Raw genomic sequence first — 18,344 nt, 5'->3', positions numbered from 1 at the left:
ATTTGCCTAATATTCTGGATCAGCCACAGTTGGTAGGGCAGGGCTGCTTACCTGATCTCCCATCTCACATTTGTGCTGTGCTGACTTACTGCTGCCTCCCCATCCCTGTCTGATATGGTACAGTGAGTGAATGAATGAATCAATGAATGAATGAATGAATAAATAAATAAAAGTGGTGGCACATAAAGCTTCTCCAATTGGAAGTGTATAGATGTGAGAATGAGCTCCCTAAGTTTTATTGGAACCATAGCTGTCAAACTTCCCTTTTTTTGCAGGAAATTCCCTTATTTCAGCGCCATTTCCCACTGCTTCCTGCTGCTATCCCAGATTGTTAGATATCCCGTAGACTGTCCCCAGGACAGGTAAGGCTGCTGATCCCTTATTTTCAAATCTGAAAGTTGACAGCTATGACTGGAACCAGTTTAGGAATTTAAAGATAAAAAGTCAAACCTTGCAAAGCAAAACACCTGCTTATTAACTGAGATTGAGGGATATTAGTGCTGTCAGTTCCTAACGGAAGCCAAGATGCCATACTCATAACCAGTTTTCAAGGGCAACCCTACAGATAGTCAGATTGAGAGGGTACCAGGAAAATCTACTAAGCATATCCTATTTTGCAGGGTTTACTTTTTTCCACGTTTGGCCACTGTGTGGCCCCCTCCACCTACAAATGTTGGTATATGTTGTTTATTCTCTGCTTTATTTATCTAGAATATATTTGAGTGCTGTTTTTTTTTTAATTTAAAAAGTAAGGAAGAAAAAAGGAGAGGTGAATATGTACAAGACAATTTACAGAAATATATAGAGTATCATTCCTTTAAGGTATAGTACATGTGTGTGTGTGTAGGTGTATCTGTAAAAACACACTAAACAGCCTTGAAGTTCTTTTAAAGGCATCCCAAGTAGGTGGCCATCATTGCCTCCACTGTGGGAGCAAGTTCCATAACTTAATTATGCACTGTGTGAAGAAGTACTTTCCTTTAATTGTCCTGAATCTGTGATCTACACATTGCAGCCCTAAATTAACCCAATTTTTCTGCATAATTGGGAAGAAAGACCTAGGAAGAATCCAATGGTGGCTAATCCATAGGCCTCCAGTTATTGCTGGAATTCAAGTCCCATTTACTTACTTACTTACTTACTTACTTACACACACACATTTAGCCTCTTCTTTATCAGATACAATATCAGAGGTACAATAAACGAAAAATGTTAAAAACATTCCTATCAGCATAGGGAAAAGGAGAAAATAAAATCATAACCCATTTGCTATGCTGGCTGGGCCTGATGGGAGTTGTAGTCCAATATCTTCTATATGGCCACAGGTAGGTAGGTAGGTTAGTTAGTTATGCTTTTAATTATGTTTATGTATTTTTATTCCTGTGTTCATTTTTTGTTTTGTTTTTAATAGCTTTAGAACTTTTTGTAGTGAGAAGTGATACATAGATAAACTAATAGTTTTTGGGTTTACAGTATTCCTTTTTATGACCATCTTAAGATGTGCTTGCTAACACTGATGCACAATATGTGGAATGCCCATGCATATAGGGAAAAGACTGGACTTCCAGAAGTAAATTCTACAGGTTTCAGTGCAGTTTACTTCGCCCACTACTCACATGGTGAAAAGCTTGTTGAGACCTGAATGGTGGTGATGGAACAGCCACATTTCTCATTTCCATATCTGTCCCATTCACACCTAGGTCTACTTTTAATATCAAAAGAACCACATGAGTGAATGAGCCGAATCACACCTTACCTCCCTTCTTCATCTTCTTATCTCCATTCATCTTCCTCCCAGTTTCATCTTTTTCCAACAAGGCAAGCTGGGGATAAAAGTACCTGGAGGAGGAAAAGCGAGAATGTGAATACTAGGTTAAGTGACAGTTGTTCAGCTCAACTCATTTGTTCAGTCACTCTCACTCAACCTTCAAAAGTAAAAAAAAAAAAAATGAAATAAATGAAATAGCTTACACAAGATGTTACCCTATATAGATATCTCTTGCCTTAAGATATTCTAAAAGAGACCAGATTTCTAGTATTGGTTAATAGTAAAAATGTAGAGACATTTCCTTGCTAGAAGCATTGGGATGGGATTATAGAGGTGATCCCTGGAGAGCAGAATGAGGAAGCTGGTCCATTTTTCTCTGCCTTATTTTCAGTTTTGTCTTCTGACTTCATAGTATTGGCAAGATTATAAATGTCCCACAATGACTGAAGGAGCAGCAAAATTCACTTAGTGCTACTGCAAATACAATATACAAGACTTAGGGCCTAGTTACACCTACCTTTTGCCCCACTCTTTCCAACTAGAGACCTGTGCTTTAATGCTCTGTATCAGAGGGGCCCTTTTTTTCTTTCCCCACAAAAACCAACTCTTTAAAGCTGAATCAAACGTCAATTTGGGTTTTCTGCAGATTGACATTTGGCCTGATTGAGATTTAAAGAGTGGGTTTTCACAGGGAAAGCTCTGGAGCAATAAAACCCCCCAAATCAGGCGCTTGGACAGGGAGCTTTAAATTACGAACCATGCCTGGAAAAAGCAAAGAAAAGTGTGAATAAGCCCCCAAACTAGTCAGATACCCCTTCTTTTTCTTTCCCGGCCCACGACTGATTCCCCCCAATGCAACCATTTCTAAAAACCTTTAGTTCCTACTCACATTACACGTGGAGCCTGACTGACTGAAGTTGCTTCAGCAGAAATGTTGTTGTCATAACTGCTAATTCATTCAAAGCTATGTCAATGCTTGTCCTGATATATTGAACTCGGACTTATTTTATGCTTTCAGAAGTGGGAGTAGTAGGAGCAGTAGCAAAGTGTTTCTTCTGTTTTTGTCTCTAGAGGCCTACAGGAAATCTAGGTAGCAGAACCAATGCAAACATCATAAAATACAGTATGTAAGATATGTTTATGTGGTTGCCACCTAGTGACCAAAGGGCAAAAGTGTTTCTTTGAGGAAAAAAGTTGGAACTGCACACCCTCAAGGCTTGTTTCTTTTCTGGGGAATGGTTCCAAGATGGATGCCAGACTGATAGCGGTACCTCAGAAGCCAAGAAATAAAACCAGTTATTGTTCATTTTTAGTGTATTTCTTCATCTTCATGTATTTAGTGTAGCCTAAATACATTAAAGTACAAATAGTCAAAAGAACCAAAAAGCACTAATACAAAACGTCAAATGCAATGACATTTAAAGGAGCAGTAGTCAGGGGGTGGGGTGGGAGAGAAATCAATTTAAAAGCCACCGAAAGAATTGTCTTCAGTTTCTGGTGAGAGGCACTGAAGATGGTGACTGATGGATCTTGATCAGGAGGAAATGGAGGCGTTAAACCTTTCCCTTGACAAATACGAACACCCTGTACTTACAGGAATGCACACCCTATATTTAAATTCTGATAAAATTAAATCTCATTCCTCACACTTTACACAGAGATACAGGTGCAAACAGGCACCAGGCCTAATACATTTTTATTCACTACGGCCTTTGGTAACTTAGCTGGCCTCTGTAAAATGGTCCCACCATTTTCTGGGGTAGGAACTTGAATTATTGAACATTTTTTGGATTTTATATTATTATTATTATTATTATTATTATTATTATTATTATTATTATGTAGTGGGTGGACATAGCAGATGACACAGAGATTTCTCCAAGTACAGTGGTACCTCGGGTTACATATGCTTCAGGTTACAGGCTCTGCTAACCCAGAAATAGTACCTCAGGTTAAGAACTTTGCTTCAGGATAAGAACAGAAATCGTGCTGCGGCGGCAGGGGAAGGCCCCATTAGCTAAAGTGGTGCTTCAGGTTAAGAACAGTTTCAGGTTAAGAACGGACCTCCAGAACGAATTAAGTTCTTAACCCGAGGTACCACTGTATTTCTTTATAAGTAAGCTGGAACTGAACTGAACAGCTCAGCCGGCCTGCTTTTATAGGCAGCCGGCTGTCAACATTGTAACAACAACAGCCCAGGGTTTCCCGCCTAAATTAATGTACATGGACCTGAGTGAAAACTATATACACAATACCCCCTGGTGGCCAGGGTGAGAACTTCAATACATAACAATTATTATTTTTAACTTCTCAGCTGTTGTATTTGTCATTTTGAGGCTTTTTCATTTTGATGATGAAGAAGAAAACAAAACAAAACAAAACAAAACAGAGCTGTCCCAGTCACATCTAGTTTGTGATTGACAGAGTTGTGTCCTAGAACAGGTATCTGTTTTCAACTCTGTATTTTAAATTGTTGTAACCCACCCTGGGGCCTGCTGGTGAAGGGCAGGTCATATTTTTAAAACAGCAAAAATAATATTCAAAACTTCATTGGGTTGTTGTCATTACTGATGGTTTCTTTGACGTACTCCCAATAAGTTTTTGAGAAACACCAGGGTTCTCTAGAATACAGCCAAATGTTACTCTACTAAGAGACTTCAGTGAGATGTCCAATTATAATCTCCTTGTGTTTCTCCATACCAGAAGACTAACTAAACGATGGGAACCTCAGACTTGTAGAATGTGGCCTCCGAATGAAGGACTTCATAAATCTGCCAACTGAAAGTGCTTAAAAGTTTTTAATAACGATTGAACCATAATCCTAAGGAATAACATGCGATCTGGTATAGATTTTACCATAATTGCATGTATAATTCAGAACAGATGACATTCAAGATCAGGTTGCTTCTTGCATATGTGACATATAAAAAAATATTTCATGGGGATTTGAGCGGTTACAGAAGTCAGTTTTCCACTGTCCAGTTCTCACTCATTCCAAACGTGTGATATCAATTATGCATTTATTTGATTAAGATTATTCCTCTGTTTAAACAACAACAAAATCTTCATAATTCCATTAAATATGAGTATATGGCATGAAAAGGCATGCAGGTGTTTAGTTTTGGTGCAATGCACGAGTGGAAGATGTCAGCATGTGAACTTGGATTTGCTTTATTGCTCTCTGCCATAGTTCTCAGCCCTACTTTTAATGAAAAAGAAAGAAAGAAAAGGAAATAGTTTTGGTGTAGGGAGCTGCTGTGTGAGAAACTGAAGAGGCCAGATGTCGAAGTGGGTTTTCTGAGTGTTCACACTTGGCTCCTCTGTATTATTGCCCATTTCCCCCCATATATTGTTGTTGTTGCTGTTTAGTCGTTTAGTCGTGTCCGACTCTTCGTGACCCCATGGACCAGAGCACACCAGGCACTTCTGTCTTCCACTGCCTCCCGCAGTTTAGTCAAACTCATGCTGGTAGCTTTGAGAACACTATCCAACCATCTTGTCCTCTGTCGGCCCCTTGTCCTTGTGCCCTCCATCTTTCCCAACATCAGGGTCTTTTCCAGGGAGTCTTCTCTTCTCATGAGGTGGCCAAAGTATTGGGAACCCCATATATTACTACTTCTATTTTGGGAATCATTTGTAAGAATGGTCCTCAGCCCCTGACTGGATATATAGAAACGCAGGAAGCTGTCTTTGCAAAACAAATGCTCTATCACTGAGCTATGGCCCTTCCTCAAAATGTAATGTGATTCTTGCCACTCGGTATCTCTGCCTATTTTGGCCTTCCTAGCCCTTTCATCTGCCCTCTTCCATCAGCTTCTATATGGCACACCAGGCATCTTGCTTGCTGTAACAGGTGAGGGAAGAGGAGGGACAGATGACCGGGGCCAGGGCAGCAGGCATGGCAGCCACATCTCATGTTTCTTTGGGAACTTCAAATCAATCGCTCAGTGACAGAGCACATGTTTAGCAAGCACAAGCTCCAGGGTGTATTAATTTAAAAGATTTTTATACCGCTGTTCATAAAATGTCACAGCAGTTTGAAGAATAAAAACAACATCCAATAAAAGAGCACAAATCAATTCCAATCACAAGACAATTTCAATAAAACAGCAATGATAGTAAAACAGCAGTATAGACAGCTCAGTCAATGGAACAAGAGCAAGAAGCAATCAGAACAAAAAAGAATGCTCCTCCATGCTGAAAAAAACAGTAAGAGGGAGGCGGAATGAACCTCTCTTGAAAGGAAGTGCCAGAGTATTAAAGGCCACCACAGAAAAGGCCTTGCTCCTTATAGAGACTGCCCTGGTCTCTACATAAAATGGAACCTTGGGCAGGGCCACCTCAAGGGATTTAGGGCTGGGATCTTATATGAGATGAAATATCCCATGAAAAAACCAAAACCCAAGATATTGAGCGGGTTTAAAGATCAAAACCGCAATTTTGGACCAGTTGCTGGGAAGCATAAAGAGAGAGAGAGTGTGTGCTTTGTACTCATTTCCTGCTTGTGGACTTCTTGTAGGCACCTGGTTGGTTGCTATGGAAAGACCAGGTGGGCATTCAGTCCTGTCCAGTAGAGCTCTTCTTACGACCCAGAAGTGCAGCTGCTTCAAGAGAAGCAAGATATGAGAACATAAGAAGAGTTTGCTGGATCAAGCCAATTGCTCTTCTAGTCCAGCATCCCCTTCTCACAATGACCAACCAGATGCCTGTGGGAAATTGACAAACAGGACCAATCATGGCTGGTATACATTGATATGAATATGTCTGTTCATCCAACCTGGTTGCCATCACTCCCTCCTTCTTTGAGAGCCAATTCCATAGTGGAAAATCCATTTGGACTAATCAACACGTGGGTTACTGCCTTCGGCACTAGATAAAACTTCTCAACCATTTTCAACGGTTGCCCAACACAGAGAGCTTGTGCACTAGCCTGGATGTCACCAAAGCATGAATAAGCCATCCCTGGATATCTAGTTAAAGGATCTGAGTAGAATTGGGGTGAGGGGAGTCCTCTGGCTGAGACACTGAATGCTATAGACCAATGCAGACAGTCCTAGGCTAGTTGGACCAGTATTTTGACCCAGTTTAGACAATGTTATATGTTAAGGCAGAACATGAAAATTGTGGTTGTGACTCTGTCCTACCTCTCTTGCATCAAATTATTCCATTTAAGAGGCTGCCTCCAGCTTAAATTCTGGGTGACAGAGATGGTAGCTTGTTCAGTGTGGTGGATTGCTCATAGGAAAATGTTTTATACTGAGTCAGATCATTGGTCTATCTAGCCCAATACTGCCAACACTGACTGGCAGCAAATTTCCAGTATTTCAGAGCAATTTCAGACAGCAGACATTCTCAGCCCAATCGGGAAACCCTGGGGATTGAACCTGGGACCTTCTGCATGCAAGACAGATGCACTACCACTGAGCTACAGTCTTCCTTATGGATTCCTCTAGCCCTGGCACCCCACATTCTTGTCTCTTTCCTGTCTTCCCATGGATATTTAATTGTGTGTGAATATTTTAGCAAGGAAGGTAGCATATGCTAAACTAGGTCAAAAGGAAGATTTATGATGCTGTCTTGTGTAGCTTACAGGGTGGGGGAGAGAAACCTTATGCTTCGGGCATCAGTTCAAATTTTTCCTGCCACTGTTCTTGAAGTGAGTTTTCTGCTTTTGTTTTATTCAGCACATTTATGGAATATGTTTATTTATTAATGAAAAAACAAAAACAAATTAAAAGCAAACATCACTGATATATTCATCTTCCCCCCCTTTCTTTTTAATAAACCCTTACAGAAAGTATGTCTCTTAAGCCTTTTGGGTGTTTGGGTTTATAAACTGGTATTTGAAGAGATTGGCTAGTTAGCAGAACACAGTCACACCTTCTGGGTTCTTATAAATAAATTAATTGAGGCTGAGATATTCCAAACCATTTCAGCTACGAATGGAATCAGGTTTGCATACCTAACTCCCTTATTAAGCAGCATTTGAAAGTCTCACCCTAAAGCAATGTTCTGCAGAGGTGACGAAAAAGGGATGAGGACCGTGGAAGTGTTCATTCTTTTCATATTCATCTGGGCTTGCTTTCCCCTCTGTTCTGAGAAAAGCAGTGTGTCCTTGCACGGGCTTGCTTAGGGTGATATCAGCAGCACTTTACAATTCCAGGAAGACAGAGGCAAGGGAGCTCTAATGAATATGTTAGCATGAAATTTATACTTGCAGCCACCTGCTATCCAGTCAGCTGTGTTAATGCCTGGCACAACCTCAATCCCAGAGAGACTTCCTGTCTCTTCCCCCCCTGCAGAAGTCAAGTCACTTTCTCTAATGCATTTTGAGCCACCTGTAGACCTGTCCAGCTGTGTAAATTGCATTGCAATAAACCTTCTAAGCCAGCCTGAAAAGAAGTCGCTTCCAAATATATTTTCCCACCTTCGCAGAGATTAAAAAGACAGGGTCTTTTTTATTTTGTCCCAAATTGTAAACAAGGGTGATTCAGTCATCCAGTTTGTTGTTTAGTACCTTACAAAGGTTATACTAGACTGAATTAAAATAAACCACAGCCAGATCCTAAATTTGTTCAGCAGTACATAGTTAAGGTCAGTGCGGAGCAATTCCGACCTTGTTCACACAAAACTCCCCAGTGAGTTACCCCATAGGTGGATTTAGGGCAGCGTGACTGGTTCCACTGCACTGGGTGCTCATCCTAGGTGCTCACCCACAGGACATCGCAACTAGGACATAGTGAATTGAGAAGAATAGAAGGCGGTGTGTGTGTTTGTGTGCACACGAAATTCCAGCCTTGCACAGGGTGCTGCTGAAATCTGAAAAACCAAAGTCCACCTCTTGCAATCCTAACTCAGAAGTAAAAGGTAAAGGTACCCCTGCCCGTACGGGGCAGTCTTGACAAACTCTGGGGTTGTGCGCCCATCTCACTTAAGAGGCCGGGGGCCAGCGCTGTCCACAGACACTTCCGGGTCATGTGGCCAGCGTGACAAAGCTGCATCTGGCGAGCCAGAGCTGCACACGGAAATGCCGTTTACCTTCCGCTGGTAAGCGGTCCCTATTTATCTACTTGCACCTGGAGGTGCTTTCGAACTGCTAGGTTGGCTGGCGCTGGGACCGAGCAGCGGGAGCGCACCCCGCCGCAGGGATTCGAACCGCCGACCTTTCAATCGGCAAGTCCTAGGCGCTGAGGCTTTAACCCACAGCGCCACAAGTAGGTCCTAGTAAATTCAGTGGTGCGTATTCCCAGGTAATTTAATGAATACCAGCCATGGTGGAGCTCAATTGGATCAGGACTGCAGTGTTCCTTGGAGAGGGGGTCTGACTCTTTCCTCTGCACAATTTCCCACTGAACATTACTCCACGCTCCCATTTGCCTTTGAAACAGCAATGTGTGCCATGGTCCCAGTCCCAGGTTTCCACTTCCACAACTTCTTTTACACATACACACACATGTTAGGGCATAAGCAGGTTGTGACTGAATAGACTACTAATATTTATTAACAGAATTACTTCAGTTCGATAGATGCACAGTTAAACTATGAAATGAATGAAGGTATAGTTAAACAGATTTGAAGATGAGTATGATATTTCATTATGCTACATTAATCTATATATAAAGCACTTGCAAGTCTCACAATCAAAATTCACTCCAAAAGATGTAGAACATCTAGCTGAGAATTTAAAAATTAATAATCAGATAAAATAAATAAAAGACTATATTTAACTAAAGACCAGCTATTAGCATGAGATTAGTAAACCAAATGAGATAAAATTTATAATTTAATCTATTATTGAAATATAGCAAAGCAGTCTGAATGACCTGAGCAACTCTTTTCTCTAAAGTTCACTGCCTTTTTTTCCTTTCACCTTTCAGCGCAAATTCAGTAAGTTGCAGAATGATGAATGGAAGCATCCCACGGAGAAATATTTAAATTGTCACATTAGAAAAGTCATAAAGTAAGTAGTAAAATGCAGATGAAAAACAGCCAAGTAAAAGGGAGTAAATTGAAAATGGCTTGCTTGATGGTGCAATTGAAAGACATTGCCAAATCACTGTTTATTTGTAACATGTTTTGTTCAGCAATTGGAACCACCTTTGGTTACAAACAAGAATGTTTTCAGTGATTTAATATTCTAGTCCTATTTAGTATGACTATTTCTCCACTTTGAACAAGAGTTATTAGTACTTTTGCATCTGGTTAAGTCTTTAGGTATGCGGCTTTCTATTTCATACAGTATATATTTTTTGCTCATCTATGGTTATCCAGTACACAACGTCAGAATAGAACAGGCTGCACATTAAGTTAAATTTTAAGAAATGGGAGATGGGGATGGGGATGGGGATGGACCCTCTTATTTCTCCCCCCCCCCCCAGCTTGTGTTTCAGCATATTTAAATACTTATTAACTATCCTTAGGCAATAACCATTCCCCCCTGAAGAGCTTCTCATATGCAAGTTCTTTAAAAATGAAGGGGTGATGTTTAAAAGCACAGCTGTTCTCTCTGGTTTATTACAACAGAGCCCAGGCAGAAATTCCAGCTCCATTGCATCTGGTACCTGTCAAGCAGGTATTGTGGCATGTGGAAACAGGAGCTGAAAAGAGGCTGGCGCTGGCAAGGGGGCCAAGTATGCATTGTGCAACCCACACATTGCTTTGGAATTTGCTTTGTTCTAGCAGACCCCTCAAGTGTCCCCTGATTTAGAGAAGTCATCCTGGTTTCTGATTTGATCCCGAAATGTCCCACTTTTCCTTAGGGTGTCCCTATTTTAATTGGGGATATGTTGGAGGGTATGGAGTTATCTAACCCCTGAGCCATCTGAAGGCAATCCTGTGTAGGGAAGTTTTTTTTAATGTTTACTATTTTATTATGTTTTTATATATGTTGGAAGATGCCCAGAGTGGCTGGGGCAACCCAGTAAGATGTGTGGGGTATAAATGGTAAAATCATCATTATGGAATGCAATGTCCCTGTTTTCATCAGAGAAATGTCAGAAGGTATGTTCTAGTCCAGGGGTCAGCAGACTTTTTCAGCAGGGGGCCGGTCCACTGTCCCTCAGACCTTTTGGGGGGCCGGACTATATTTTGAGAAACAAAACAAAACAAAATCCTATGCCCCACAAATAACCCAGAGATGCATTTTAAATAAAAGGACACATTCTCCTCAGGTAAAAACACAGATTCCCAGACCATCCGCAGGCTGGATCTAGAAGACAATTGGGCTGCATCTGGCCCCCGGGCCTTAGTTTGCCTACCCATGTTCTAGTCCTTTCCCCATGATAAGCAAGGCCAGCCCAATACATTTTGGCACCTGAGGTGGATCTCCAAATGGCAACCTTCTTCACCTTGCCTCATGGGTGGGCCGGCCCTGCAGATAAGGCTCATATGATGGACTGTCAGTTAAAGGGACTTAGGAGATCACAATTCATTCTGAGAGGGAAGTGGACAGGGGAGAAGGATAAGTCAAGTAAGGGACTGCCTTGCCCCTCGGAATCTGCTGTTTTTCAATAGCTGCCATAGAACTTAGGGGACATGTGAGGAATCCTATTCAGAATAAGGGAATTTTCCTTAAAAAAAGGAAAATGTTAACAGCTATGGTGTGTATACATGAGGGTGAGCCACCTGTATCTTTCATTGCTTGCTCATGATGAAAAATCATGGCTGATTATTGCTCAAGGACATGCCATTGGGGCAAGCTGGAGTACATGCTGCAAGCACATTTAGGGCTAAGCTTGCTTCATGTTTTGTACCAGCCTCATTGAATTGGACAAATAGACAAGAGTTGTGGAGGTAGTGTCATTTGAAGCACATACAATGCATCATATAGATAGAACCCATTGCAGCGGTGCAGTTTTCTCACCTGTTATATTGGTTGAAGAGAGGCACACACTTATAGGGAACTTGTGGCTTTCAAGGTTCAACAGCTAATACAATAATTCCCTGACTATCTTAGCTGCTGCCCTTCCTGTGACCTTTGTGTGACCCACTTACGCTCTGCCGCAAAGCCTTTGGTTTCTTTAGCCAATTGGTAGCCAGAAGCAGGAAACGGGTCACTGTATGAGTTAGGCCTTCCTGTAGAGATGCCTTTGATGCTCCTATGTGGGTTTGCTGATTGTTCCCTGATGACAAAACATGAAAAGGTGATGGCGTGCAAGTCGTAGTCAAAATACAACTGACAGTAAAGGATGGCCTCCTAGGCAGGAGAGTCGGGAAGGAAGGAAGGCAAACAAATCTAAAATTAGAGAGTGTGGTGTTTCTGCACCTTCCTGTGCTTATGCTCGAAGTAGCTTAGATTTATATAGCCAGTTGTGGCTCTCTCTCTCTAACTATGAAGCCCTGCAAATGTAAGCTTTGGGAGAGCATAAAAATGTCACACAAACATCCGTTTGTGAAACGATACATGTGAAACCTTAATAATTTAAATGTTCTGGCGAGCAAGGAAGATGTGAGTTAAGGGAATATATTCCAGGCCAAAACAAAAATTAGGATGATGGTATTTTGCTGGAGGGAAAACTGCATTATTATTATTATTTTTTTAAAAAAGAAGCTGGATGGAAAAGAAGGATGTGCTCTTGCACTTTTAACAGTTGGGTAAAAGAGGGCGTTTAAGCAGGTGTCATGGAAGCTGCACCTGCTGAAATTCTTCTCTCCTGTGCAACAATAAAAGACACAATAGGTTCTTGATATTTTCCATCTGGCGACCTCACCTCACTTGCATAGCATGCTGTTTTAACATGAAATATTGCTACCTTACTTTCCATATGGATGTATAGGAAGGACTGGGGGTGGTATGAGGATTTTCTGACAAGAGCAGCTGGATTGATAAGGGTTGGGCAAATGCCGGAGAGGAAGGGCCTTAGAAACATGGTCAAAAATGGAGGAAAATATGGCGGTATTACCAGCAAGACCCCCTGACATGCAAGCAGCTGTAATCCTGTTAGTGGCCCATATATTTCAAAGCTGTGTTGAATCTGGCACGTTAAGGTTAACTTGAAAGTAGCAGGGAGCTGTTGAGTAAAAGAAGCTAATCTTGATCCTTGAAATTCAGTTCTCATATCTGAGTCTTTCATTTGACCTTCCTTTAAAGAAATAAAAATAAAAATGCGTCAGCCCAGGAGAGAAGTTGCTTTTTAAGAAGCCTAAGAAATAATGGCCACAACTGGTGATTGGATGAACACAATGAGAATGAAGATAAAGAACTGGAAGTCTGATCTTTTCTTTTGCCCTCATAAAGAAGCTTGGAACACCACAGTGGTGCCTGAACTCATAAATAAAGCACAAAAGAGACTTGAACCTTGGTCTTCAACAGCGTGAGGTAAAATGTCATTGCATGAGATATTTTTACATGATTGGTTATTGCAAATGTCTAACCAGCTCCCCCCCCCCCCTTTAAAGGTTTCACTCTTGGACACTGTAGGAAATTTGGATTTTCCTTATGCAGAGTTTCTCTAGCTGCACCTTAAGTGACTCGTTTATATCATATTTTTTTAAAAAAGGAGATTATAATCTTGATAAATAGTTTTTGTCACATTCAAGTGCAAGAGGGCTTCCTTTGTAAAGGATTCTTTCAAATATGTTTGCTCAAATCTGAGATCTAAGAAGCACAATAATATATCTATAATTGTGGTAAGATGCCTGACAAGCATTAGAATGTGTTTGTATAACTGTATAAGTAAGTGCTGTATAAAGACTAAACAGTATTTTCCAATCAGGCATAAATTACTTTTAATTACAAAGTTGTTTACATGCCTTGTTCACTCTTACAACACTGGTGTGTATGTGTGTGTGTGTGTGTGTGTGTGTGTGAGAGAGAGAGAGAGAGAGAGAGAGAGAGAGAGAGGAGATGAGATCAATTTTTGCATTTGGTAGGTCAGAAACAGCCCATGAGTCCTGACTGAAGTGGGATGTGAACTCTGCTTTGTGTGCTGCAGTTATAGTTGTTTCAAAGTGCCTCCATGTGCTTTGGGGGGGGGGGAGAGCATAATCACGGAATCAGAGAAATTGCAATTTAAAGATTTAATCAGGCAAAGAATTACATCTGAATAGAACAAATTCAACAGGAAACGTTTAGTAGGTATGGCTTTTAATTTAACAGATCTATTTGGAGGCTGCAGGTGGGCGGGCGATTCATCTCTTTGAATTCTACCGCCATGTAAAAACTCAAGCAACCACTCCGCATGTAGTACACCAGGGAGAAGGTTTTAGCATAGTTTCCCTTGCTCCAATGTTTACCCCATGCAGTCCACCCTATGAAGGGAGCTTTAGTTTTAAGATGAAGAGCATTCAAAAGGACAATTTTGTGTTCCTGCAATCCGACTTGGCATATTTCACAATCGGATCACTTCAGTCTACTACTTCACTGGTGGACTTCTTCACATCCCTCAGTCACCCACCATGCAAGAAACCAAGTGATGCTGTGCCTTAGGAGAAGTCAACCCTAGGAGAGTTTGTCAAGGTTCCTCAAAGGCCTGCAAGCATCAGGGATGCTCAATCAATGAGCCCAAAGCTTGGGGGTGGGGAATATAAATAAATTCTTAGAACAGTGATGTGGAGTCATTGACCTTCCAGGTGACCCAATGGGGCTGATGCAAGTGGAGTCCAACATCTGGAGATCCACAGGTTTCCCATCCCTGGAGATGCAACTCAAATGGTGGATTCTTTGCAGAAACAAACAGAGGTTTGGAAATACGTGTTGCACACAGATTTCTTACATCCATATTTTGGTTTAATGTGGCTTGTGAGCCCCTTGTGCTTCCTTTAATTTCTGCTTGTTCTTGCAGCATTGTCTGTCAACTACTACTGTCCCACAAGTCCGCTTACCTTTCCCGGTGGGCGGTGTTGCGACTGGGCATCCGGGACCTCTTAGTGATCGAGCTGGGAGCTGGAGGAATGCCACCCTCATTGCACTGACTCCTGGCCCTGCCACGTGCCCGGCTGTCCAATTGTCACAGCCAGGGGTGTGGTCATGGGCTGTTTAAACCATGGCACGGCTGGGGGGGGGCTTCCTCCTTTCGTCTCCTTGCCAGATTTCCCAGCCCACCCACCCCCTTTTTATGCGTTGCTATAACAGTGGCTTTGCTATGAACAAATGCTGGTTGGGGCCAAACAACAGGAGCTCACCCCATCGCGGGGATTCGAACTGCCGAACTTCTGATCGGCAAACCCTAGGCTCTGTGGTTTAGACCACAGTGCCACCTGTGTCCCATTCTACTCAGAGTAGACCCATTTAAATTAATGTGCATGACTAACTCAGGGTCATTGATTTCCAGAGGTTTAGGACTTAGTTGCATATAAGCCTTAAAATCTGAAGACTAGGTTAAAGATTTGATGTAAACTGTTCTTCAGCAGCACTCTGATCCAGTTGCTTGCATTTATGTGCATATTTTTCAGATCTGTGGCATGGCATGGGGTTAATTTTTATTTTTTTTTTGCAGGTGAATCAATGGCTTAAAGAGTCTTAAAAGCACTTTCAGCATCTAACATCAGGAACAGAGCTGTATACTTTCAAATGACAACAGTGCTTGATTGCCTTTTTTTCTGGGAAAAAAGGGGGCGATTGTGTTCTTCTTGTTAACACAACTGCTTACAGCTTTCTTTTGGGCTGTCTGGCTGACGACAAAAAGAGACGGATTGTGCTGCCAGGTCTGATGCTTTTGTGTTGTTAAATAGATTTGTGAAGCTTTTTTCTAGTATCGGGGAGGTCAGGAAATTAAAATTAGCAGGGTTAAACTAGAAAATAGCTTCTTGGAGAAATGTAGAAGAGGAGAGGATGGCATAAGATCAGGAAATTCCAGATAAGAGCTCGTTTTGATCTGTGGTAGCAAAAGAGAAGTACTGCAACTTCTTAGAGACTCGCAGGCTGGATTCGGGAGTTCACACAATTATAATTGCTTGAAGAATCCCTGATTGTGTTGCATCTTCATCATCTGGCCTCAACACCTTTTATGCGTTGGAAGAGGAGGAGGATGTGAAGCTGGGAACCTGCTGTATATGTGCAGCCTTCCTGCATGATTTAGACCTCCGTGTGATGTTGGAACCCTGTGGGTTCAAAATCAAACAGTGTGCCTTCATGAATGGAGTAGGCGTCCCTCTTTAGAAGAACTTCTGCCCCAGTGAGTGGATGAGTTGATGAGGTTGCAAAGGGAGAGGCTGACTCCACACTCCCATGATTCTAGTTGTATATGAATGCCTGAACAGAGCAGCTTGATGAATGCATGTTTGTTGCTCATTGATTGTGACACCCAATAGTTACTCTTCAAATGTGAATTAATCCTCACAGAGTAATCACCATAGACTGAACACAATGACAAAGACCTTTCTGTTTCACCCGGCATCTTAAGGAAGTTGTACTATGCCTATTTATGGAACTTAGATTTTTTGTTTTGAACACCATATCAATTTATGGTTTTATTGGTCTGGCCTATGGGTAAAATTTGATCTGTTTCAATTTGGACTGCAAAGCCATTTTCTCCATGTGACATGCTCCTGTGCCACACCTGTTGTCATATGGAAAACTCAATCATGCAGCTGATCCCTGCAGAAAGTCTGGGAGGGAAGGAAGGAAGGAAGGAAGGAAGGAAGGAAGGAAGGAAGGAAGCGAGGGAGGGAGGGAGGGAGGGAGGGAGGAAGAAATGAGCAAGCAAGCAAGCAAGCAAGCAAGCAAGCAAGCATTGATTAATCCCACCTCAGGCTCAGATTATTATTACTTTTTAAAATCTTGCTTCTCTTCTAAGGTGTTCAAGATGGTGTGCATAGCTTCACAATAGCTCTATGAGGTAAATTGGGCTAGCAGATGGCAAATTGGTTTCAAGGGCATCTAATGTGCTTCATCTTTGAGGGGGGATTTGAACCTGGGTCTGTTTGGTTTAGCTGCTACACCACACTAGCCCAGAGTGACACATTTCATTCATGGCAGAAGCTTTTGTAGGCAAAAATATGCTTTGTCAAGTACGCGAGGTGACGGGTATATGCACACACACATTTGGATCATGACACACAGGAAGAGAGGCAAACGTAACACGCTGAAACATAAAGATAACAGCAAAGTCTACAATCTGAGGCGGGTGTGCTAAGCAGGATTGCAGTGCACAACAAAAAAAGTTGGATGGTGCTCTCTATCTCATTCCTAAAATCACCAGCAACCCTCAAGTTACATCTGTAAGTATTACCTGAAGGCAGTTAGAAGAACACTGCCCGTTTGACAACAGATAATGCGAACACTGACGATTATGCATTACTGTTATTGATCGGCCGCTGAAAGGCAGGGGCTGCGCCTTGGGTTTGGATAATCAGCTCCGCAGCGGCTTTTATCTCTGAAGACGCCATAAGGTCTGTCGATCCTCGGAGCTTGGGTTCCTAACAGCTGTCTGGTGGCTTGAAGCAACAGGAATTGACAAGGCAGGAGGCAATGGGCTCGTTCTTGCAACCAAGGTTCCCAGTTATTTCAGAGTTGTTATTCCCAGGGTTCTTATCTGAAGATAACCCGTAGGCATCCACTGAAAGTATTCCAGGATGTTTCTGTCACACTGCTGGCTATCATGGCTCCTATACTGGGCACTTGGAATGGACGCAGATGGGCTATTTCATCACACATTAAATTTTTCATTTATTTCTGGAATGTGAGCTGCCTTCCTAATGCAAGTTGCTCAAATCTGTTTTCAGCAATACCCTCCATGAATAGCAATGTTTTTCTTACTACTTAGCACCCAGGTTAGGGAGCCTGTGTCCCTCCAGAGGATGCTGGACTCCACCTCTGATTATTCATGACCATTGGCCATGGTTGCTGAGACTTATGGGAGTTGGAATCCAACAACTTCTGCACTTGATATGTGTTGAAATTCTTGACTGTGCTGGACAGCATTAACTTTGTAAGTGGTTCTCTGACTCCATCTTCTTTCTTTCTTTCTTTCTTTTACAGAACAGATCCACTAATGATCAGAGATTGGAGAGAAATTCAATTCAGTTTGCATTTAACAATGAGTTTAGCTAATTTACATTTTACGAAACACAGCTATCCTTTGACATTCACACTTTTCTGAATTTTGCAATGCAGTTCTCCAGCCAAGTATTCTGTGCAGAAATGCCTATAACAGGGTAAAGTGTGCCTGTAGATGCATATATTAGGGAGAAGAACATACAAAAATACAGTGTGTTAGGAGAAATTGCTTTAAGAAATGTGTGCATTAGCAGAATGTGTATATATCAGGATAAATTTGCACTGAACTGCTGATGACTTTTCACAAGGACTTTTTTTTTTAATGGAAATGTGGCGAAGAGTGGAAAAGTGAGAAACTGAAAGAAACAAAAATGGACATTTTCAACTATCTCTAAATATGAGAGAAAATATTTATGATAATATTTACACAACTTCATGTCCCAGGATGAAAAAGAGACAAACTGGAAGACTTTGGTGTTGCTGTGGTTTGCTGATATTCTTTTTAATGCACAGGTATCCACTTTTGAACTTCTGATTGACTTCTCACTCTGTAATTAAATAAGGGGTCAGGGTGAGTCTAAGGCGTTATCCAAACAGAGCCAATGGTATTAAGCTATTCTACTTAAGACTTCCAGTTGG

At 41.7% G+C, this 18,344-nt stretch overlaps 1 long non-coding RNA gene across 1 annotated transcript; it reads left to right on the top strand.

Annotated features, from left to right (window-relative positions):
* Positions 1–3,041: 3,041 nt before the first annotated feature.
* On the top strand, positions 3,042–18,134 carry LOC310828122. The gene is made up of 4 exons (XR_014556696.1): positions 3,042–3,434; positions 9,646–9,728; positions 12,858–13,085; positions 17,688–18,134. It is a non-coding gene; the product is annotated as an uncharacterized lncRNA (long non-coding RNA).
* The last annotated feature ends 210 nt before the right edge of the window (positions 18,135–18,344 follow it).

Source organism: Podarcis gaigeae, assembly GCF_964106915.1.
Source record: "Podarcis gaigeae genome assembly, chromosome: 12".
Lineage (NCBI taxonomy): Eukaryota > Metazoa > Chordata > Lepidosauria > Squamata > Lacertidae > Podarcis > Podarcis gaigeae.
Note: the sequence above shows the minus strand (reverse complement) of the source record. Positions and strands in the feature narration are given on the sequence as shown.